Raw genomic sequence first — 26,331 nt, forward strand, 5'->3', positions numbered from 1 at the left:
TTTTCTTGTCATAGACATTCCTGTATCATACAGTGAGAGGAGTAGAAAGGATTTCATAGATAAATATGAGATAGATAGCTAGATAGATAGATAAATGATAGATAATAGCTAGAGAGATAGATAGATAGATAATAGATAGATGATAGATAAATAGATAGATGATTGGTAGATAGATAGATAGATAGATGGTATATAAGAGATAGATGATAGATATTTGATTACATAGATGAAGAAATAGAATAGATAGACTGATAGATAAAAATAAAGAATTGTAATGATAGATAGATAATAATAATAATCTTTTTATATAGTGCCAACATATTCCTCGATACTTTACATACATCAGCAACATAGATGGATGCATAGTTAATAGATAGATAGATAGATGGATAGATAGATAATAGATTGATGGATAGATAGATGCTTGATAATTGCCATATAAGCCATGTTCATGGCATTAAAGGCCCCGTTACACGCTACGATTTATCTGACGATCTCAGTAGCGATGTGACACGCCCAGATCGTAGTTACGATTTGCCGAGATCGCACATAGGTCTTTTATTAGCGGTCACACGTACACATCTCACAAACGACGCAACATCGTTCAGCGATATATTGTTTGACCAAGGCGGTCGTGTGGATGTTGTTTGTCGTTGGCAGGGTGTCAAACGTAACAATATGTCTGCTGCGTTCCAAACGACGAACAATATTTTGAAACTGAACGACGTGTCAACGATCAACGATTTTCAACCTATTTGTGATTGTTCGGAGTCGCACGTAGGTGTCACACGCAATGACGTCGCTAACGATGACGGAAGTGCGTTACGGAAATCGTGACCCCGACGACATATCGTCAGATAAATCGTAGCATGTAACGGGGCCTTTAGGTTTGGCTTTTTTTTAGGATATATCATGTATACAAGTAGTGACCTAAAACTTGACTATAAAATAAAAGACGATGCCCACTTTGGACGTTCTCTTTCCATGTACCATATAGATATAAGCAGCTCCACTGATATCAGGGCTTTGTACAGGTCCCCAGTCAGTGTCTACAGGGCTGACAGAGGCGCCAACTACAACACTCGGCTATCTCCATCAGCCCAATAACCATGGCGTGTACGCGGTATGTGGAACCATGCCCCTCCTTGAAATCCTGATGACAATGAGGATGGATGTGGGATCGGAACCCCTGTTCTTGTGATTGGTGGCAATCATACTATACATTTACCTGGAGAAAGAATAGGTGATAAGAGTCTACTGTGAAAAAAACTTTAAGTTACATGATTTGGTTGTAGGCAAATATCAGTCAGATATTTAAAAAAAAAAAAATAACGACCATCATAACTTATCTGCTGTAAGGAATGTGTCAGGGTAGATGATACACAGCACAGGTTTATTACCACCTCTTACACCAAATCTTTCCCTTCCCCCATTTACCCTTTGTCCCCATCACAACACATAAAAAATGAGCGCCTAAAAAATAATTGGGACCCTTATGCCCTTATATTATATGTCATAAAGTGAAATAATAGGACTCAAATATAAAAAAATTCCCAGATTTTCAATACTAACCAAACATCAGTTTTCTCCATACCCCTACCACCCATAGACAATAGGTAGCGGTCAGGTGAACCATTGTTTGGACCATCAGTTACCTCTCCATACCCAGGAGCGCTCACTTGTTGAGGGATCCTGTGTTTTCTATGAGAGCTGCTGCCAGACTCGTCTAGACAGTAACTTATCTCACCAAGAAGAAAAGGGTCAAAAATGTATTGGTGGTCTGAAATCGGACATGCCTCATCCTTCTGATGAGTCAGGAGGCCCCGATACACAATGAGATTGTCATTCGAGCTCCCCGATATTGGCAGGATCAGACCAATGTGTATGGGCGCCTTAAGACTCAGCTCACATCTGCACTCGAGGCTCTGATAACAATGCAGATTTGATCACATTTCCATGCAATGCTTTATTTCTTAGGAAACATAAATCTACAAACCACAATGAGAAAACTGATAAAAGCTATTTCTGCTGCATAGTAACATTAGGAATAACATTTGCCATAAATTTGCATTTGGTGGCACAAATGACTGTATTGGACCTCACATTTACCTGTATACACGCAGCTATAAGGATGGAAAATATCCAGTACAGTATCACAACTATATATAGCTATATATATAGCAATATCTCGTTATATACTGCATGGATGTGATATCGTACTGGACATATTGGGTCCTTATGGCTGGGTGTGTACAGGCAAATGTGAGGTCCAATATATATATATATATATATATATATATATATATTCTCTTAATTGCCCCACATGACGTTAAATCCACGATTAAAGGCCAATTGCAAACTTGGAAACCATTTAGTTCTCTTTCCATGAGTTACATTTCTATGAAGTACAGAACCCCCTGAAATCTTTCTATGTCCCCTTTAATAATATGAGAACCATCAATTATCATTATTTATGCAATTTGAAAAGCGGAGCATAATCTCATAGTATTCATGGAGACACCAACCCCTCCCCCATACTGGTAAGTGTATTTACATGCTCCATTTCCAGTCATTTCCTTTTCTACTTGCAGGTGCATGAATGGTAACTGATTAGGGATCTATATTCTCCTTTGATGAAGTGTATCATTTGAGTCGTACAAGTGGAAAATAAAACGTACCCACATGTAAAAGCAGAAAGACAGACAGCTAAAATATCCCTGTCCGCACTTTGAGAGCTCCGCCAACCTCTATGTATCATTTAATATTTGCACTATGCACTGGAATAAGTAGCTTTAGAAATAATAGTGGATGAATTTCATAAGACTCGTTGTTCAAGCCGTGCACGTAATAGGCGGTTTAATGTGTCTACAACTTATGCCCGTCTGCCGCCATATTGTGGTCTACGCTGCCATCATTTGGTGGCTGAGCAGAATTACAAGGCAGAGAGATGATGGATTTGCGTGGTGTCAATATTGACTTGGAAACAATTAGACACGGATATACGAGGTTCCGCATTTGCGGCAGAGTCGTCATTTACCTGCTGTAAACAAGAAATGATTCGATATAATTACAGCTCGTTAACGAATGCTACAGTCAGAATCAGGAGGCGAGCCTATCCACAATCACTGCGTTCTACTATGTCACCGGCCATCGTAAGGCACATTAGAAAAATTAACAAATTTGGCAAGCAATTAAGATAATTAGTGGATGAAATGATGAGATGTTGATTACTGTGTAATTACAGCTATAGTCGGCCATAGTGTTTCTTTCTTTTTTCCGTACTGTATATAAATGTTTGCAAACACAGATTTCACAGCTGGTATATGATTATTATTCCTCACTCAGATTAGGGTAACAATTATGTATACCCCTCTGTATATACGTATATACATATACAGAGGCAGTAACAGCATAGAGATACTGTATGTAGAAAGAGATAGGCTCTACTTACATCTGTTTTTCTTCATTTTCTAAAAAACCCCAACATATATGTTAAATGTAGGGATGAGCGGAACTATGGAAGTTTGGGTTCTCCGGGTTCGTCCGGACTGTAGTTAAAAGTGCGATTCAGCACCCGGACTTGACTCAAACTGGACCATGTACCCCATATACAGTATATACAGTATATCACAAAACTGATTACCTCTCACATTTTTGTGGCGCACTGATTAGCAGTGCAGTTTTGCAGCGCTGTAGTTATGGGTTCAAATCCCACCAAGGACAACATCTCCAAGGGCTTTTTATGTTCTCCCCGTGTTTGCGTGGGTGTATTCCAACCCTCAAAAGACATACAGATAGGTAATTGAGATTGTGAGCTTCAATGGGGACAGTGTTGTTGATATATGTAAATCGCTGAAGAATATGTTGGCGCTATATAAAAATAGGAAAGAGCAAATACAGCACAAGCTCACAAAATCCAAATACCATATTTTTCGTTTTATAAGATGCATCCAATTCAGAGCAAAAAAAGGTGAAAAAAAATGGGGTTTGTCTTGTAATCCGATGGTGTCTTACCAGAGGGGGCATAGCAGTGGTGGAGGAGTCACAGGAGGCAGGGACGGTGGGTGTCCCAGAAACTGTAGGCTGTGCTGGGTCTGCGGCGGAGGCTGGGGCCATGGCGGAGGCTCAGGCTGCTGTGTTGGGGCAGCTTCTGAGTCGGCAGCTGTGCGCGGTGAGGGCTTCAAAGAAATGGCGCCCAAAGTCAACGCAGATTGAACTCTATGCTCAATGGCAAGCCGAGATCTCATCTGTGCATCTGTGCTATTTTCCTGAAGTCCGCTGGAGGGAGATCAATGAGGCGGAGGCGGCGCCTGCGCAGATGAGAGCTTGAGCCAAGAGCTCCATCTGCGCACGCACCAACTCCAGGCGGCATTGTTTGAAGTCACCGCTAGGCCCGCCGCACCAGTCCTGCCACTGGAGACCCCGCACAGCAACTCCAGCCGCTGGAGACGCACAGCCACTGCAGTGCCGAAGACCCCGCACAGTGGCTGCAGACGCCGCATAGCTGCCGCAGCCCCTGCACAGCCGCCTCAGCATTCCCCTGACCTCTCCACTCCACCACCTCGGTAAACTACATTCAGATTACAAGACGCACGCTTCGCTTTCTTTCCAAAGTTTTGCGAGCAATAGTGCGTCTTATAATCCGAAAAATACGGTATATTGAAAATTAATTTTATTACAAAAACCTATTAAAATGTAAAGTACAAGGTCCATGTACTTTACATTTTAATATGTTTTTCTAATAAACACCTTTTTTAATACACCTAGATTTTTTTTATGCCGATGCTGGATTTGCTCTTTCCCCTTATCTGTTTCAAGTTACCAGGGTTTGCCGCCCTGGATATCCGTGCATCGATGTGGACCTTATGATGAAATTGCATGGTAGGCTGAATATGCTTCCGTTTTTCTTTAGCTACAGTATATAAAAATAAAGAATAGTATTAAATAAAGATTATTATTATTATATCTTTTTATGGGACAACACTAAAGATATGACAGTTTGATACAATGTAATGTAGTCCGTTCACAGCTTGTATAAAGCCCACTTTACACTCTTCAATATATCTCACAATCCGTCGTTGGGGTCAAGTTGTAAGTGACGCACATCCGGCATCGTTTTTGAGGTATCTGCGTGTGACATCTACTTGCGATCAGGATTGAACGCAAAACCGTTGATCGCAAACACATCGTATCATTCTCTAGAATTGAGCGTTTTGTTGCACGAACCTAGTCAATTGTAACGTGTGACATCCCTCATACGATTTTGGTGTCTGATGCTATGTGCGCAGGTGTGCGCTCTGCACCGCAGCTTAAAAAAGGTCCGCTTCAGAGCGCAGCTGAAAAGCTGCGTTCTGAAGCGCCTCACAATGTCTGTCATTCACTAATCTCTGTCAGTCGGTCACTATCTCTGTCCCTCACTCTCTGTCCATGTCAGTCTATCCCCCTCTCTCATATACTCACCGATCCCCGACCCCCGGCGCTGCACGGCGTTCACACTGCTCCGGCGGCTTTTACTGTTTTGAAAAAGCCGGCCGCCCATTAAACAATCTCGTATTCCCTGCTTTCCCCGTCCACCGACGCCTATGATTGGTTACAGTGAGACACGCCCCCACGCTGAGTGACAGGTGTCACACTGCACCCAATCACAGCAGCCGGTGGGCGTGTCTATACTGTGTAGTGAAATAAATAATTAAATAATTAAAAAAAACGGCGTGCGGTCCCCCCAATTTTAAAACCAGCCAGATAAAGCCATACGGCTGAAGGTTGGTATTCTCAGGATGGGGAGCTCCACGTTATGGGGAGCCCCCCAGCCTAACAATATCAGCCAACAGCCGCCCAGAATTGCCGCATACATTAGATGCGACAGTTCTGGGACTGTACCCGGCTCTTCCCGATTTGCCCTGGTGCGTTGGCAAATGGGGGTAATAAGGAGTTATTGGCAGCCCATAGCTGACAATAAGTCCTAGATTAATCATGTCAGGCGTCTATGAGACACCTTCCATGATTAATCTGTAAATTACAGTAAATAAACACACACCCGAAAAAATCCTTTATTAGAAATAAAAAACACAAACATATACCCTGGTTCACCACTTTAATCAGCCCCAAAAAGCCCTCCATGTCCGGCGTAATCCAGGATGCTCCAGCGTCGCTTCCAGCGCTGCTGCATGGAGGTGACCGGAGCTGCAGCAGACACAGCCGCTCCGGTCACCTCCACGCAGGTAATGAAGACAGCCGCGCGATCAGCTGCTGTCACTGAGGTTACCCGCTGTCACTGGATCCAGCGGTGGCCGCGGGTAACCTCAGTGACAGCTCAGCTGATCGCGCTACTCACCGCCGCTCCTATCACCTCCACGCAGCAACTCAGGTGAGTAGCGCGATCACCTGAGCTGTCACTGAGGTTACCCGCGGCCACCGCTGGATCCAGTGACAGCGGGTAACCTCAGTGACAGCAGCTGATCGCGCGGCTGTCTTCATTACCTGCGTGGAGGTGACCGGAGCGGCTGTGTCTGCTGCAGCTCCGGTCACCTCCATGCAGCAGAGCTGGAAGCGACGCTGGACCATCCTGGATTACGCCGGACATGGAGGGCTTTTTGGGGCTGATTAAAGTGGTGAACCAGGGTATATGTTTGTGTTTTTTATTTCTAATAAAGGATTTTTTCGGGTGTGTGTGTTTATTTACTGTAATTTACAGATTAATCATTGAAGGTGTCTCATAGATGCCTGACATGATTAATCTAGGACTTATTGTCAGCTATGGGCTGCCAATAACTCCTTATTACCCCGATTTGCCAACGCACCAGGGCAAATCGGGAAGAGCCGGGTACAGTCCCAGAACTGTCGCATCTAATGTATGCGGCAATTCTGGGCGGCTGCTGACTGATATTGTTAGGGTGGGGGGCTCCCCATAACGTGGAGCTCCCCATCCTGAGAATACCAGCCTTCAGCCGTATGGCTTTATCTGGCTGGTTTTAAAATTGGGGGGGGACCGCATGCTGTTTTTTTTTAATTATTTAATTATTTATTTCACTACACAGTATAGACACGCCCACCGGCTGCTGTGATTGGGTGCAGTGTGACACCTGTCACTCAGAGTGGGGGCGTGTCTCACTGTAACCAATCATAGGCGCCGGTGGGCGGGGAAAGCAGGGAATACGAAATTGTTTAATGGGCGGCCGGCTTTTTCAAAACAGTAAAAGCCGCCGGAGCAGTGTGAACGCCATGCAGTGCCGGGGATCGGTGAGTATATGAGAGAGGGCTGCTAACTTCAGTAACTTAGGAGTTTAGCGGTCACCGGTGAGTCCTTCACTGGTGACCGCTAATCAGGACGCGACACAGACAGAGCCGCAGCATGACAATGAAGTCGGGGGAAGTTCACCCGAGTTCATTCTGACAGTGCGGCTCTATCTGTGTCTGCTGTCATCGGCCATTCAGCTCTGCTACATGGCTGTCTGTGTCTGCTGTCAGCGGCCATGTAGCAGAGCTGAATGGCAGATGACATAGTAAAAACGCATCCCTACACATTACACACGCTTGGCAAGTCAATAAATAAAAAAAAAAAAAAAAAGGTGCCCAATGCATACGTCACAGAACACATGATCTAAAGGATCGCACACAAAATTGACCAATTTAACATAGACTACTAACGCACGTGTGACAGCAAATGAACGACCAACGTGCAATCTCATAAGATCCCGTATGCAACCTGGGCGTGTCACATCGCAAATGCGATTGTACAACTAATTGCAACGTGTAAAGTGGGCTTTACAGTGTAAATTTGTTGTGGCCTCTAAATAACTCAACACACAGCCATTAATGTCTAAACCACTGGCAACAAAAGTGAGTACACCTCTAAGTGAAAATGGCCACATTGTGTCCAAAGAGTCAATATTTTGTGTGGCCACCATTATTTTCAAGCTCTGCCTTAACTCTCTTGGGCATGGATTTCACTAGAGCTTCATAAGAGTCGCTGGAATCCTCTTCTACCCCTCTATGATGTCATCGCGGAGATGGTGGATATTAGAGACCTGGCGCTCCTCCACCGTATATTTGAGGATGACCCAAAGATACTCAATAAGGTTTAGGTCTGGAGACATGCTTGGTCAGTCCAGCACCTTTACCCTTCCGTATCTGTAGCAAGGCAGTGGTCGTTTTAGAAGTGTATTTAGGGTCATTATCATGTTTGAATACTGAACTGCAGCCCAGTTTCCGAAGGAATGCTCTGCTTCAGTGTGTCACAGTACATATTGACATTCATGGTTCCATCAATGAACTGTCCAGCAGCACTCATACAGTCCCAAACCATGACACTAGCCCCATCATCCTTGACTGTAGGGAAGACACAGAAGTCCTTGTACTTCTCATTTGATTGCCGCCACACACGCTTGACCGCATCTGAACCAAATAAGTCTATCTTGGTCTCATCAGACCACAGGACATGGTTCCAACTAATATGTCCTTAGTCTGCTTGCCTTCAGCAAACTGTTTGTGAGCTTTCTTGTGTATCATCTTTAAAAAAGGCTTCCTTCTGAGATGACAGACCAATATGGTGCAATGTGCAGAGTATGGTCTGAGTACTGACAGGCAGATCCTTCACTTCTGTAAGCTCTGTAGCAATGATGACAGCACTCATACATCTATTTTGAAAAAAACACGGGTTATAATGTTGAGCATGTGCACTCAGCTTTGGTCAACCATGGCGAGGCCTGTTCTGAGTGCATCCTGTCTTGTTAAACCACTGTATAGTCTTGGCCACTGCTCTGCAGCTCAGTTTCAGAGTGTGGGCAATCTTCTTATAGCCTAGACTATTCTCTAAGGATCTGAAAATAAGAATTATGCTCCACATAAAGATGGCCCGGGCTATAAGAATGTTGGCCACACCCTGAAACTGAGCTGCAGCACTGTTGCTAAGACCAGACAGTGATTTAACAAGACAGAATCTACCCAGAACAGATGACATACTGAAGAAGATCATGATCCCCTGTCTTTGAAAACTGGGCCACAGGGCAGTATTGCAACATGATAACAACCCCAAACACACCTCCAAGATGACCACTGCCTGGCTAAAGAAACTGAGGGTTAAGGGTGCTTTATATGCTGCGACATCGCAACCAATATATCGTCAGGGTCACGTCGTTAGTGACGCACATCCGGTAGTGACATCGCAGCATGTAAAACCTCTGAGTGACCTAAAACGATCGCAAAAGAGGTAAAAATCGTTGGTATTGGAGAGGTCGCTCCAACACGAAAAATCGTTGACAGGTGAGTAGCGAGGTTGTTTGTCGTTCCTGCGGCAGCACACATCGCTATGTGTGACACCGCAGGAACGACGAACATCTCCTTACCTGCGTCTACCGGCAATGCGGAAGGAAGGAGGTGGGCGGGATGTTACGTCCCGCTCATCTCCGCCCCTCCGCTTCTATTGGCCGACCGCTTAGTGACACCGCAGTGACGTCGCTATGATGCCGAACGCACCTCCCCCTTGAAGGAGGGATAATTCGCTGGTCACAGCGACGTCGCTGACAAGGTATGGGCGTGTGATGCTGCCACAGGGATAATGTTCGCTACGGCAGCGATCACCACATATCGCAAGAACGACAGGGGCGGGTGCTATCGCGCTCGACATTGCTAGCAATCGCTAGCGATGTTGCAGCGTGTAAGCACCTAAACCCTATTGAGCATCTGTGGGGCCTCCTCAAACAGAAAATGGAGGAACACAAAGTCTCTAACATCAACTAGCACCGTGATGTCGTCATGGAGTAGGCAGTTCTTGAAAGTAATAGTGTCCACACAAAATATTGACACTTTGGGCACAATTTTACCATTTTCACCTGCTGGGCACCTGTAACCAGAGCAATGATTGAATAGGACAGGCTGAGAGCTCTTTTTAATTGCTTATGGGGCCAGTTAGCTATTGAAGGGATTAGTAACCTGGCCCTCGTTGCTCCAGAGGAATCTTTATGTATTGGCTGTTCTGCGGTGAAGGATCTCTATACAGAGAGCTGGCTGTGGGGAGAGTTGCATGCCTATCTGTTACCACATAGCTCCTCTGATGGATATGCACATTGCTATACAATTTGAACACCAAGTAGTGAAATAATACGCAAGTAAATTCACCAATGGATCATTTTTTAACAACATGTAAATGGCAAACATTGTGAATTATTTTATATTCTCTACAGCGAATGTGATATTTAATGTTGGGACATTCTGGACACCCTACTAATTAACCAGCCTTTCTCAGTCAGTGCCATAGACATGAATGGCGCAGCAGCGGTGATGTGCAGCCATAATGAAGAAACAGTGGATTGGAACCTCCAGTGTTTAGAAATAGAACATCTATCTTGTGTGACACGTCATGTATGAATTGGCATCACCATTGGTTTATGGTCTACTTATTTCCTGTCTCCAGTAAAATATGGCATTACATTTAATAATAAATTATATCAAACTGCTTATCAATGGAGAGATGGTATTGCTACTACAGTCAAGAAAATTTAGTAAATAGGTCCAATGCAATAACTTAACATAAAAGTTTTTGTAACTATTAAGCCAGAGCAATTGCCCGGAAGTGGCGTGTGTGAGTAAGCCCCTCCCACCGCCGGTGAATGAGCAAGTGCAGGGAACGGCCCATCACAGGCAAAGAATAACATGACAGCCGCACACAGGAGGACACAACAGAAGGTCCTGGCACAGGAGTCGCACCACACGTCAGGGCCATGACAGCTCCTCTGGAAATTTAAATATACCAATTGCCTCTTCAGAGAGGAAGAGGACAGGAACTCTAGTGCCACATATTGGACGTAGCAATCCTAAAAGTCAATATTGAATATTGACCCTTTAAAGATCCTTGCCATATTACTTTGAATAAGAAGACAAACTAAGAACGCCATTTGGAGATATGTGTTTTGGGGTCTTTGCCCCTCATCATTTAAATGGATAAAACCCACCACAATAAAATTTGCTCCTAGTAAATCTTAGTTAGTCTCCTATACTATAAGATACTTAGACCGTCTTACCAGCAGGATCTAGCAGCCACCTGTTTCTTTCCTACGTTCCGAGCATAAGGCAATTTTATCCAGACCGATACATCGATGTTTTCAGAGATGATACATATTTTGTTTGCACTGGGAAAAAAAATTAAACATCAAATTATTCATTTCCATCTCCTGCAAGAGTAAAATTGTGTAACTTCCTATGATTTCAAATATGGATCACGTCAGGATCATAAGTTACATATTGGATGTTGACTTCTTTGTATGTAGTGTTATAAAATGCTGTCATCAAACTGAATGTTATATTGTTACTTGTCATCTGATACATTGCAGGGAAGCTTCCCATAATTTAGTCTGGTCATACACCCAGAATACACTGCCTCTGCCTTTTCCTCCTGGTCACTGTATTCAGGGGAAATTGAATTTACTATGGAAACTGCCCCCTTTACACTAATCATTCACAATTTTAAAATAGGTTTAAATACTTAACCTTTGTCTGGTACCATGAGGTCTAAGTGACCCCATGCAGATTGGTACAACTAGTGATTTTTTTCATGGCACCAAACAAGGGTTAAAGGGAACCTGTCACATCATTTTTACTCACTAAATTGCTCCCAGTGTCTTACAGGTCAAGCAATGTGCAGCACTAACATGTTCTCAAAGCTAAACGTCCTAGCATCAAAGTTAAGAAACACTTCTAATCTATTCTCAACATCAGAGCCAGGCTCAGACTAGCCCATAGGAGAACAGGTAAATTCCACGGTGGGCCACTGTGCAGGAATGGGCCACTTACCTGCTTAGTGCTTACATGAGCAGCAGTTGGCGCAATACATGTGTGCCACCCCCGCGTCAGCAGCCGGGCTGCTCGGATCTGGATCTGCGTTGGCTAGAGGGGTCTCTGGACCCCAGGGGTCGTGCGGCCACTCGAATCAAGGGTGGCTATGTACAAGGGATGGTGTGGAAAGTTTGTGACGCCACCCGTGGTGTGTGGTAAGGGTAAAGTACCACCGCTGCGGCTGGGAGTACCCGGTGGCCATGGTGTGGGCAGCCAGGTGTTTAACCCCTCCACGGGTAGGGGGGATGCCCCAGGACTCGGTGATGGTGTCGGGGAGGTGCTGTCGGGCCGGTAACGGTTAATTGTGTACTCACTCAGTCCAATAACGCTGACACTGACAACCGTGGTAAACCAAAGTTCTTGATGCCACTGCAGCAGGGAGGGAGCACGCCTGGATCCGGTGCCCATTGGTGTTGCTTGTTAGCCTGTCACCTTGACCTTGGCACCTCTTTCTGTAGTTGGTCCCTTTCAGCTTTAAACTAAACGGGTCCCGCTCACTCGTATGGCTAACGGAGTGAGCTTGCTCTCAGGGTTCATGCTTGGGATTTTCTGGACTAGGCAGTGGGAAAGTCCTATCCCCCTCGTTGCGCTAGTACCCCGGTTTTGGAGCGGGTGGAGAATGGATCTTGAAGGCTCCATCCTCGTCGAGTGTATTACCAGGACGCCTGAAGCTACTTCCTGGCCTGGGGTCCACGTTCTCCGTCGTGCCCTGGCCCCTGCCCGGTGATGGCACAAGGCCACTGGCTGTCCTCCTCGACAGTTTGTGCCCCTTGTCACGATCCCCTGCGACTGTGGTCCAGCTCCTACCAGGCCCAGACCAACGTCTGCCACCTAGTAAACGAGGAGCCCAGCTCCTGACCTCTTCACTTGAGAGTCAGTCCTCCACTGACTTGTGACCTCTCCTCCACTGACTGTCTCCTAACACTCCTGACTTTCCCTTAATCAACCCCCCAAGTGAACAGCCCTATTCCCTTCAGGCTGTCCACTGGTGTGTCTGGTGGGTGTGGTGCAGAGTGTTCCTAGGGTTTTGATTAGCTTGTTATTAGCAACACCAAAGGTCAGGGACCAAGGAGGAGATGGATATCATGCAGAAGGTCAGATTGCACAATGCCCTGTGACGACCTGATAGGCCAGGGCGTCAAACTTGTGAATGAGGGTAACATAAATACTTGCATGCAGCTGAACAGTGAGCCAATGGAGTCAGTGTTTTTAAGTGGGCCCTTGGCACCGTAGTCCGACACTGATCGGGGCAGTCCAACCCAACAATCACACAGCACTGGCTGTAACTATGGTCCAGAGAATGGTGACTGAAACGACATGCAGCACCTCCGTATGACTGAAAGGCCAGGTCTGATAGGCAATTAGGGTAAAGATTAAAGCGAACCAATCACTAGGATTTTCCTATGTAACCTAAAGCCAGTGCTATACTGGCACTATCAGGCTGTTTCTACACATACCTTTAGTTTTCAGATTATATGTATAGGTTTTGAAATACAGGCAAGTAAAGTTACAGAAATGTACAGTTTTGATTGGCAGCAGCTGCCGAATAGCTAATATGTGGGTTGGGTTTTGCTATCTATTCCTGCCCCTGTCTGTTACCTGGCTTCTGTAGATGCTAGACTATATGGATTCCTTCCAGGTATGAGTCATTTCTGTCACGTGATAGGGACGTGTTAGAAATGCAGCCATTACAATCTAACATGTACACAGGCCAGGCAGCAGACAGGAGCAGGAATAGATAGCAAAACCCCGCCCACATATTAGCTATTCGGCTGCTGCTGCCAATCAAAAAGCTGTACATTTCTGATGTTTTACTTGCCTGTATTTCAAAAACTGTACATCCAATCTGACAACTAAAGGTATGTATATAATCAGCATGATGGTGCCAGTATAGCACTGGCTTTAGTTTATATAGGAAAATACTGATGGCTGGTTCACTTTAAGTGTTTCTTTACTGGCACATTCAACTTGAGAATAAAATCTTAGTGATGGACATGACCTGTAAGACATCGGAGGCAGTTTAGTAGGGATAAATGATGTGACAGGTTCCCTTTAACCCTTTCCTGTTACTGCCATTTTTCTTTTTTTACATTTTTTGTTTTCTATTCCCAGGAATCATAGTTTATCATTTTAGATTGGTATAGCTGTATGAGAGCTTGTTTTATAAGATGTGGTGTTGAATTCCATTTTTAATTGTACCACCTAATGAACTAAAAATAGAAAACAAAATCTGTTTTTCAGGGCCTTCAAGGTAAAAATAACATCCTTATTTTATTCTGTAGATCAGTAAGATCATGGTGATGGTTTACATTTTTCTTTATTATTCACTTTATTATTCACTACTTTTAAAAGTAAAAAATACACCGCTAAAATAAGATTTTGTGCTATCACATTTTGGGAACCATAACTTTTTTTTTCTTTTTTTTTTTTTATTGATGGAGCTGTATAAAAGTTTATTTTTCTTTTGCAATGATTTGTAGTTTTTGTTGTCTCCTAGTGGGGTACACAGACAATTTTGATTGCCTTTTATTCCATTTATATTCAGAGGCGAGGTGACCAAAAAAATGTATTTCTTGATCTTTTTTCTTGTTTCTGAGCATTCACTGTACGGATAAATAATATAATACTAATAGTATGAATACTGCAAAAATGAGTATTTTTTTATTTGACAAATCAGAAAATAATTATTTTTATTTTTAGGGATTTATTTTTTTACTTATTTATCTACTTATTTATATTTTATTACATTTTTTTAACACATGTAGGCCCACCTTTGTAAAATACACTGTAGTTCTTCCTCTCAGGTGCTCTGTAAATGCTCTTCTGGGAAGCTATGCCTGTGGTCGGACTTCATAGGAGTAAAACGATGGTAGATATGGGGTATGGAAAGAATATACTTACTTCTGATAAGAAATGTTATTATTTTTAAAGTAAAAAGTTTTAAAATGCTTCAATATTATTTATCAATTCCCCATGGTTTTCAAGATCTTTCCTACATATGGTAATTACATATAGTGAATAAAATTCAATATTTGATGAATGACAGCAAGAAGAGATGAAGAACAATCAATCAATGAGGAATTGGAGCATAAAGTACGGTATATCAGAAAATTTAAAAACTTTTTGAAAGTAAAAAAATCATTTTTTTTTTGCCACAACAATTTTAAACAGCTCATACACATGAATGTATTACATCTCCCTACAGCTATGACCGGTCATCTATGGACTTACCTATTTGTCTGTTATCTCTATGGCTTTCATATGGACGTTTTCAGAAATATTGTTAATCACTGGCTGCAGAATGATGATGCTCTTCTCCCATAGAAGTATTGCTTTAATGGGAGCCTAACCCCACAATATTGCTCTAAACTGCACAATATACTGTGGCTATCTTCTTTAAAAATGCTATCACATTTTGGGGAGCATAACTTTTTTTTTCCATTGATGTAGCTGTATAAACGTTTATTTTTATTTCCGAATGATTTCTAGTTTTTATTGGTTCCCTATTGAGGTACACAGAAATTTTTGATTGCCTCTCTTTCCATTTTTATTGGGAGGCGAGGTGACCCAAAAAAATTTATTATATTTTTTTTTCCTTGTTTCTGAGCATTCACTGTATGGATAAATAATATAATATTTTAATAGCATTAGTACTGTAAAAATGATTACCTTTTTTCATTTTTATGTGGAAAGCAGCTCCCTTTTCTGTTTGTATAAGACTTATTCCACCTTTTATAATATAAACAAACTATAAGAATAACCCCGACATGTTCTGTTATAGCAGTGTGACATAATTGCACTTTTTGTATTGTGCAGATGCTATTCTCAGCCATCAGCAACAATTTCTGCTCCTTTTTGCCACCTGGTGGTTGAAAAGTGTATTTCAAGACTATTTATTTAAAAGTATTTTTTTTTTCATCCTGTTTTAGTGTGTCTTATGAGGCAAAAGAATTATATAATAATTATTAAATCATTACAGGATTTAATAATTAGCAATGAGTGAATCACCATGCAGAAGGTTAGCTAGCTTTTATGGACATCATACAGGTGATCAATAATCTAATAATAAACCCTTGTTGGAGATATTGTCTGGACCTTATGAGCCATTTTCTATATATGTGGGACTTACAGGAAAAAAATATGTTGTATTTTGTGTGTTTGTGGAGGGGTTCATTATTAATTCATTTAAATGGATTTCAGCAAGTTCATTTCAGGTAAATGCAAGAATTTAAGACATTTCTGCACCAAAAGCTGCAGCTTGAGGCTATGTGTCCACGTTGCTTTTTACCTGCTTTTGACCTGCTTTTTTGCTGCTTTTTCAACTGCAGCGTTTAATGGCAAAATAGATGTGCTCTGCTTTTCAAGCAAAGTCTATGGGAATTTGGGTTTCTTGTGCCCACTATGCAGTTCAAACTGCAGCCTTTTTCTAGCAGAAATTTGGTCAAAAACTCTGCTTTGCAGTGCAAAACGCAAATGGCAAAAACAATTGACATGTCAATTGTTTTTGCCATTTGGGTTTTGCACTGCAAAGCTGAGTTTTTGTCCAAAGTTCTGCCACAAAAAGGCTGCAGTTTGAACTGCATAGTGCGGACAAGAAACCCAAATTCCCATAGACTTTGCTTGAAAAGCAGAGCACATCTATTTTGCCATTAAACGCTGCAGTTGAAAAAGCAGCAAAAAAGCAGGTCAAAAGCAGGTAAAAAGCAACGTGGACACATAGCCTGAGACTTCATCCTAAGGCAAGTCACAAGTTGGAGAATTTTTTTTGCTATTTTTTTTTTTTCAAAGTCGCAAAATAATCTCTCGTATCCCATAATTGGGATGAACTGCTAACTCCATTGATTGGTACCTAATGTTAAACACTAAAGGCGGCTTTACACGCTACAATTTATCTGAAGATATGTCGTCGGGGTCACAGTTTTCGTGACGCACTTCCGTCATCGTTAGCGACGTCGTTGCGTGTGACACCTACAAGCGACTCCGATCAATCGCAAATAGGTTGAAAATCGTTGATCGTTGACACGTCGTTTAGTTTCAAAATATTGTTCGTCGTTTGGAATGCAGCAGACATATTGGTACGTTTGAGACCCTGCCAACGACGAACAACATCCACACGACCGCCTTGGTCAAACAATATATCGCTGAACGATTTACCGTCGTTTGTGAGATGTGTATGTGTGACCGCTAATAAACGACCTATGAGCAATCTGGGCAAATCGCAACTACGAACTGGGCGTGTCACATCACTACTGAGATCGTCAGATAAATCGTAGCGTGTAACGGGGCCTTTAGACTACATGGCAGGTTTAAAGGGGATTCCCATCTTTTAACTGATAGGGTTTGCAGGGGTTAAATTGAACTATAGTCACCCAATATTACTTTTACTCTCCGTGGCCGCACTTGATCGGCACCAGTGGTCTTAGTGCAGCCTGTCAACTAAGATGGGAAGAGTATGAGCAAAGTTTAGTCTCTTATTTTTAACACCTGCAAGTCCTATAACTAAAAAAAAAAACATGGATAACCCTTTTACTAGACACTACAAAGGGCATGGCTGAAGAGCATTTGTCAGTAGAATCAAAACTTATAAGCCACAAATATGGACATTTAGCTCATAGAGCGTTGAATAAAATGATACCTTGATATCTGATGTCTAAAGCCTGCTTTACACGCTGCAATTAATCGTGCGATCGCATTTGCAATCGCACCTGCCCCCACCGTTTGTGCGGCACGGGCAATTTGTTGTCCGTGTCGCACAAAGTCAGTAACCCCTGTCACACATACCTCCCGAACGACCTCGCTGTGGGAGGCAAACATCCTCTTCCTGAAGGGGAAGGGGCGTTCGGCGTCACAGCAAAGTCACAGAGCGACCGGCCAATAGAAGCGGAGGGGCGGAGATGAGCGGGATGTAAACATCCCGCCCACCTCCTTCCTTCCGCATTTGCGGCGGCCGCAGGTAAGCTGCAGTTCATCATTCCCGGGGTGTCACACGGAGCGACGTGTGCTGCCTCGGGAACAATGAACAACCGGAGCACAGAAGGACGTTCGATTTTTTGAAAATGAGCGACGTGTCAACGAGCAACGATAAGGTGAGTATTTTTGCTCGTTCTAAGTCGCTCATTTGTGTCACACGGTACGATATGTCAAACGAGGCCGGATGTGCGTCACTAACGATGTGACCCCGACGACATATCGTTTGATATATCGTAGCGTGTAAAGCACTCTTTACTCCAGAGAAATTCACATTTTTCTCCTATGTGAATGACCTGTTCAGATCTCTGGGCCGGACAAGGATCTCCCGAAGAATCTGCCTCCAGATATTATTGTAAATAAAAGGAGGAATTACCAGTGTGAGACATGTAGATCAGGAGAGCAGACTGTCAGTCATTACAAGTCTAAGGGGTACTTTGCACGCTGCAACATCGCTAGCCGATTGTAGCGATGCCGAGCGCGATAGTCCCCGCCCCCGTCGCAGATGCGATATCTTGTGATAGCTGCCGTGGTGAACATTATCGCTACAGCAGCTTCACACGGACTTACCTGCCCTGTGACGTCGCTCTGGCCAGCGACCCGTCTCCTTCCTAAGGGGGCGGGTCGTGCGGCGTCACAGCGACGTCACATGGCAGGCAGTCAACAGAAGCGGAGGGGCGGAGATAAGCGGGACGTAAACATCTTGCCCACCTCCTTCCTTCCTCATTGCAGGTGGGACGCAGGTAAGGAGATGTTCCTCGCTCCTGCGGCTTCATACACAGCGATGTGTGCAGCCGTAGGAACGAGGAACAACATCGTACCTGTCACTGCAGCGAAATTATGGAAATGACCGACACTACACAGATCACCGATTTACGACGCTTTTGCGATCATTTATCGGTGCTTCTAGGCTTTACACGTTGCGACGTTGTTACTGGCACCGGATGTGCGTCACTTTCGATTTGACCCCGACGATATCGCAATAGTGATGTCGCAACATGCAAAGTACCCCTCACACTGGTAATGCTCATTTAATTTATTTTTTAAATAGATCTACCTTTATCTTCTGAATCATTAAGGAAACCTCCACACAAGATGTAAACTGAGTGACAAAGATCTCCAGCATATCCACAGGAAAATCTGCAAGTATTATATGTGGATTTGTAATGATTTTGCTGCAGATTTGGCACTTATTTCACCCCTTGTATTGTGAGAGGTGAAAACTTTTGCTAATGCTGCTCTAAAATTCCCTTGACAAAGGCGTAGTTGAAATGCGCGTCGGGTAGTCAGTGTGCCCAGCTGTCCTCTTCTACTGTGGTATAGTACCAGGTATATATCTTTGTTCTCATTGCATTTTTTCTCTCCAGCTCACCTTCTTTATGTGTGATAGTCTGACCATTACATTGGTTGTGTGCAAATCTTGTGCTCTACTTAATGCTTATCTTTATTCCATCTCCTCTACAAGGGTTATAGCACCTCCCGTCTTACCCCTTTTCACCTTGGCTGCTATGCTATGTCTGGCTTCTAACACCATACCTGTTTCATATTTTACACTGCCCACTGATGTGTTATTGTGATCAGGGATGCTTTTTCACTGCTCTTCTATTTTTTTGGCCCATTTTTGTGTATTGTTACCTATGCAGCATACTTTGAATTGCCATCTATGCATGACTATTTGCTATATTATTAGTATATCTTTCTATATGAGAATTAAGCACGGGCACTTTTGGATGTTTTTAACATTTAGACATGAGGTGTTTATCTTGTAATACCTGTTCTGAATAAATGTAACTGCATTTATTGGACGTCTGATCGTGCTTTCCCTTTTTTTCCCCCTTACATTTATTGTAACACTTACTGTATGTCCATGTAATATGTAGTTTATCTGTACTCTGCAGAGTAGTTATCCTCTGTAATGTAAGCCCGGGAGTAAGCTCCAGTACAGGTAGTGCTGGCAGAATATTAGGGCCGGTATTTACGAGCAGCCGGAGAGACAGGCGGTTCTGGCTGCTCACATACCTCCACTTCTGGGTGTGGTTCTAAGAGAAAAGGAGAGCAGTAGTCTCATATGCGGTCTGTGCCTGAAGGTTGCTAGACCTTAAGGCCAGAGTCACACTTGCGAGTGCCTCGCGTGTAACTCGCGCGAGTCTCTCATTGAATCACCCGGCATGGACTCACACTCTCTGGACAGGAGCGTCTCAGCTGCGTAGACATACATGCAACCGACCCGCTCCTGTCAGGAGAGTGCGAATCCGTGCCGGGTGATTCAATGAGAGACTCGCGCGAGTTACACGCGAGGCACTCGCAAGTGTGACTCTGGCCTTACAGTGGATCTCTGTGTATGAAAGAGGACTGTTTATCCCGTGTGGGCGAGCCCGCAGTGACAAGGACTTATTGTTTTGGATTTTTTTTTTGTACCTTTGTGGCCGATAAGCCTTGCTTTATACACTTTTAAATAAACTAGCCTCACTATTCAAAATAAACTGTTCCTTGTCACGCTGTACAAAGGCTAGTAAGACACAGTACAGCGTAATCCCCACTAGGTGGCAGCATAGTAGTGAAGGAGAGACAAAGAAACACTGTAACGGAAAGGCAGCTGAAGTACAGCAGAGTAACTTCCGCAATGCTAACAGGTGAACCACCAGGGGGCAAAAGATTAGTCAAATAGTGAGGGTCTAGCAAGGAAAGCGAGTCACTGCAAAGGGAGGATCAATATCAAAGTCAGAAAACAGAATGAGTCGGAAGCCGGGAGATCAGGTATGCAGAGGAAAACACAAACAACAGACAGGAGAGGTAAGTCAGGGACCGGGACAGGCAGACAAACGGGGGAGGGTACGAGTCAGGACACAGTAGCAGGGAGGCAGAACAGATCAGGAACACTCACCAGAACCAGTATACAAGCTGCAAGGCAGAAATATCACTGGCACTGAGCCATACGTAGAGAGGCAATATATAGCGTCCTGGGATCCAGAACGAGGCAAGGGAAGTTAACCCCTGACATGACCAGGCCAGAGCTGGGTGTAACCAGCAGCAGGGAAAAGCCGGCCCGGATCATGACATTCCTGTTATTGCCTCAACTCGCAGCAAAGTGAGTAGCATTGTTAGCGCTCACTCACACTTGCGCTATTTTGATGCAAACGGAATCCGTCACTAATGCAGTACAGTTCATTTATTTACAGTGGAAGCGCGACACCATGTGGACACAAGCGGGTACTGCATGACACACACACGCGCCATAGTAATGCGCTTCCACTGTAATTAAATGAACTGTACTACATTAGTGACGGATTCCGTTTGTGTCGAAATAGCGCAAGTGTGAAACTAGCCTTACAGTGTATATATAGTAAAAGACATATTGCATAATTTTGTATTTTTCTGAAATTCACTGTACAACTGGCATTGTACCTAGCACATTGTATTCTGCACAGTCACCAGTAGAGGGCAATAAAACTATACTTATTTTTCTGACTACTTTTGTATAGTTGGTATTTTAGATTTATATAAAAAAAACAAACTTATATCTGTGTCTGCAGTTCCAAGTTTCTCAGATATTCAATGTATTTAAATAAAAGTAATGCCATATTGTAACTCACAAAATAATAAATCATTGAATACATCACATTGCAGAAAGCTAAAATAGTGACTATTTGTTCCCAAGATTTGTGATCAATACAAACCAAACAAATGCAATAAAAATTGTCTTTATATACTATTTGAATTTCTGGACTTGAAAAAAGAATTTGACTATTTTCTTGACTCAATCACTTGTACGATGTAAGACATTCTCTACAGAGGGGTCCTAAGTGTAAGAAGACTCATGGTCCCGGACTGAGTTCTGCTCTACAGTGAACTACAATGTGGATTATTATAATATTGTACAATATATACCTGATTGTGAAGCAGATGGCGCAGAATTAAATTGCAATTTTAAAGGAAGTTGTTGTGTAATGATGAAAATAATGCATACAGTAATCCCCCATAGACCATGACCTTCCTCTGAAAAGTGCTGCTCAACAGGAATTCTCTATACAGACCATGTTTTAATGGGATCACATGCACCAGAGTAACCAGAAAGATCTGTATGTTAACACCCTGTTTTGCTCTAAATGAATAGTCCCTAACCAACAGCACTCAAAAACTCTTGTGCTACTAAAACTAACCTCACCCCACGATCACCTATATACTGTATCACCTATACATCACACTTCCAGGGATCCAAGAAGCTGGAACATGGGGAGTTCTTTTGTTGCATCCTTCCTTTCCATCCCACTGATATGAATAAGGGCTCACTCACACTTGCGCTATTTTGACGCAAACGGAATCCGTCACTAATGTAGTACAGTTCATTTATTTACAGTGGAAGCGCGACATCATGTGCACACAAGCGGGTACTGCATGACACACACACGCGCCATAGTAACGCGCTTCCACTGTAAATAAATAAACTGTACTACATTAGTGACGGATTCCGTTTGTGTCAAAATAGCGCAAGTGTGAAACTAGCCTTATACAGAATGATCACTGTTAATTAACTTTCCCTACCATAGTTCACCATACCAGGGGCGTAACTACCTGCAACTGTGACCGCGCCCTGCAGCTTAGGGGCCCGCAGCCACCCGGCAGATCAGCAGCCAGCTCCTTTCTGTGAGAGGAGCTGTGCTGATCTGGCTCAGACCATGCGGCCGCCGTATGACCCGGTGTCGCCGCCGCCGCTGACACCGGGTCACCCTGCATGGTGTGAGCGGCGGCACCGGGCCTCCCTCCTCCATCATCGTGCACATCAACAATGAAGCGTGGAGCAGTCAGAGCAGCTCCATGCTCCATCATTCTCCCCCCCATGCCTGCACAGTGACGTCACTCCAGTGCGTCCGCTATGCTGAGAGCACAGAGCGCAGGGCGGGAGGACACCGACGGCAGAAGCAGGGGAACAAGGAGAGGTGAGTACAGAGCAGCGCTGGAACGAGGAGAGAGGTCATAGAACTTGTTTTTTGTTTTTTTGTTTGTTTTTTTTTTTAAATCCGTGTGTACACGGTGGCCAGGGGCTGCATTATACATGCAGCATGGAGGGGCTGGCTGCATTATACATGAAGCATGGGGGGCTGCCTGCATTATACATGGAGCATGGGGGGCTGGCTGCATTATACATGGAGCATGGGGGGCTGGCTGCATTATACATGGAGCATGGAGGGGCTGGCTGCATTATACATGGAGCATGGGGGGGCTGGCTGCATTATATATGGAGCATGGGGGGGGCTGGCGCCATTATACCTGGAGCATAGGGGGCTGGCTGCATTATACATGGAGCACGGGGGGGCTGGCTGCATTATACATGGAGCATGGGGGGCTGCCTGCAGTTTACATGGAGCATGGAGGGCTGCCTGCATTATACATGGAGCATGGGGGGTCTACCTGCATTATACATGGAGCTTGGGGGGCTGCCTGCATTATACATGGAGCATGGGAGATGCCTGCATTACACATGGAACATGGGGGGGCTGGCTGCATTATACATGGAGCATGGGGGGGCTGGCTGCATTATACATGGAGCATGGGGGGGCTGGCTGCATTATACATGGAGCATGGGGGGCTGGCTGCAGTTTACATGGAGCATGGGGGGCTGGCTGCATTATACATGGAGGTTTATGGGGCTGCATTATACAACATGATGCACACCTTATACATGGACTATATGGGTGCATTATACATGGAAGAGTATCAAACTCTAGTTACGCCACTGCACCATACCATTGCAGTAGTTCACAGTTGGTTAAAAATAATACTTTATTTTGTTAATCATGTAAATCCACCATTGTTTTGGTTAGCAGAGAATACATTCTAAAATCTAAATCCAAAGTCTAAAGCCAAATCATGGATCTGCCATCATGTTACTGCAACTTCTGATTGATGTCAGAGGTAATGGTCACAAGCTCTCAATATAAGTCTATGAGGGCCTCATTCTGGCCTAGTTCAGGCTCTTATAGACTTTACATTGAGAAGTGACCTTCAGTTTGCCTAGCAAACACTGGAGCAATCCGGAAGGTCACAAACTAGCAGCGGTGCCAAGAACAGAATTATATTACTAGGTGCAGTGAATATGTATTTATGATATCACTCCAACAGTGAAATAAAAAAAAATGCTGGAGTAATGCTTAAAAGGGAAAATTCCACCAGTTTGAGCATGTCATGATATATTAGTGGCTACAGAGCGGAATAAAATAATTTTTATTTTTTCATTTCTCATTTTTGTTGCAAATATATTAATTTGTGAAATGTAGGTTATACAAGTAATTTATAATAAGTCCAAAGGACTTTTCTGGGGGCATTTGCTTTTTCCCCTGCATGACATTGACCAATCAAAACCAGGAGGTATCAGGCAGGGGAAAAAAGAACACTCCTCTAGAAGGTGAGAAAACATGCCTTCTCCTGTGAGATGTAATGATAGACAGTCCTTTTCTGAGGCCTGATCTTTACAGGTACAATGTAATATAGGGTAGATATGTGATATATAGAACAGCTTTCATCTCATTGCAGTCAGTGTGGGGGGAGGAGAATACAGCTGAGCTGCCAGGGTTGTGAGAGAAAAGCTGCTCAGGTGTTTGTAATCACACTCAGATCAACTGTTCTCCCCTCCACCCACACTTACTGAGGTGAAAGCTTGAGGTGTTTGTAATCAAACTCAGTTCTGCTCTATACTACATAGCAGCTGCAGAGATCAGGGCTGAAAGCAGGCTGTCTATTGTTACATGTCTCCCAGTAAAAAAAACATGTTCTTTTGACCTTCTGAGGACATGTCCTTTTTTCATTGCATGCCACCTACTGCTTATCATTAGTCAACAATTAAAAGTCTCTAGCACTGCCCCGCTGGACTTATTATTAATTATAAGCTAAACTTCACAAGCTAATATCTCTGCAAAGGTGAGGAGAAATTAGAAAATGTTCAGCTTTCCAGGTACAATTCCATAGTGTGAGAGCACAGCATGGGTAGATATTTTTATACAGGTCCATTATAAAGACATTATATTTAAAGGTATCATGTCAGGATGTACTGCAAAAGACCGGAAAATATGGAAGTCTGCAGATACAAGCTGTTCATGTGAAAAGGTGTCATAGTGCAAGAAAAAGATGAAGAAAAGTAAGAGAATGACTCTGATCAGAGACAACGTAATCTATAAGGTACTTGGATTTAAATGTTTATTTGTGATACTGAATAATTCTCATCAATATTGGGATTACTGTATTGTCCGCAGTTTGATGATGACTGATAGCAACAACTTCCAGTATCTCCTTCCCATTGCTAAGGACATACTGGAAGTCGTAAGTTCATACAAGACAAATGTATATGGGTCTGTTCTGACATTTCTTCTGATTAGCATGCGGTGATGAAGGTTCTGGTGATATATTACTGTACTAATGAGGGTTTTGATGCTGTGTTTCTGTACTGATGGGGGTTACATGAATATATTTCTGTACTGCAGGTGGTTCTGACATGATTTAATGAATGACGTGCGCCAACAGGAAGCACGTCATTCCTCTCTCCCATCGGTGGCCCCTTGAGCTGGGGTTAGTTGATGACCCCTGTGGCTGTCATGATGTGTTTCCTGTGAATGCCAGCTGAGCGCAGGCATTCATAGCAATACAACATTTGTGTTGTATAAAGTGGTGCTGATACACTACTCTGTATAGCAGAAGTGATCGGAAGTCGCCTCAGGGGACTAGTAAATTAAAAAAAAGTAAAAGTTTTAAAAAATATGAAAAAATGTAATAAAAACACAGAAGTTCAAATCACTACCCTTTGAAACTTAATTTAAAAAATAATTAAAATACACATTTTTGGTATTGCCAAGTTCAGAAATACACACTAAAGATAAATGCAGAACGTTATCAGCAAATACTGGAGGCAAATTTGCACTCCTCAGCCCAGAAGCTGCACATGGGATGTACTTGGACGTTCCAACATGACAATGATCCAAAATACAAGGCCAAGTCGACCTGTGATTGGCTAAAGCAGAAAAAAAGTGAAGGTTCTGGAGTGGCCATCTCAGTTTCCTGACCTCAATATCATTGAACCACTCTGGGGAGAACTCAAGAGCGCAGTTCATGCAAGAAAGTCCAGGAATTTACAGGAACTGGAGGCTTTTTGTCAAGAAAAATGAGCAGCTTTACCATCTGAGAAAATAAAGAGCCTCATCCACAACTACCACAAAAGACTTCAAGCTGTCATTGATGTTAGAGGGAGCAATACACAGTATTAAGAACTGGGAAATGTGAACTTTTGATCAGGGTCATTTGGATGTTTTTGGTTGTCATTATGATTTAAAAAAAACACAGTAGTTTGACAATAAATGGATTCACCCAACCACTAACCATGAGTGGAAAAAGATTTTATGTTTTCATCATATTATCTGAAAAAAGATCAAGAAAGCAAAAAAATCTGCTGGGGTATGTAAACTGTTAAGCACAACTGTATAGGTTTTTTCAGCATTTTTTGTATTTCCATACTTCCATCAACTATGAAGCCTCCCAATCAAGGGCGTA

This window comes from Anomaloglossus baeobatrachus, chromosome 3 (assembly GCF_048569485.1).
Source record: "Anomaloglossus baeobatrachus isolate aAnoBae1 chromosome 3, aAnoBae1.hap1, whole genome shotgun sequence".
Lineage (NCBI taxonomy): Eukaryota > Metazoa > Chordata > Amphibia > Anura > Aromobatidae > Anomaloglossus > Anomaloglossus baeobatrachus.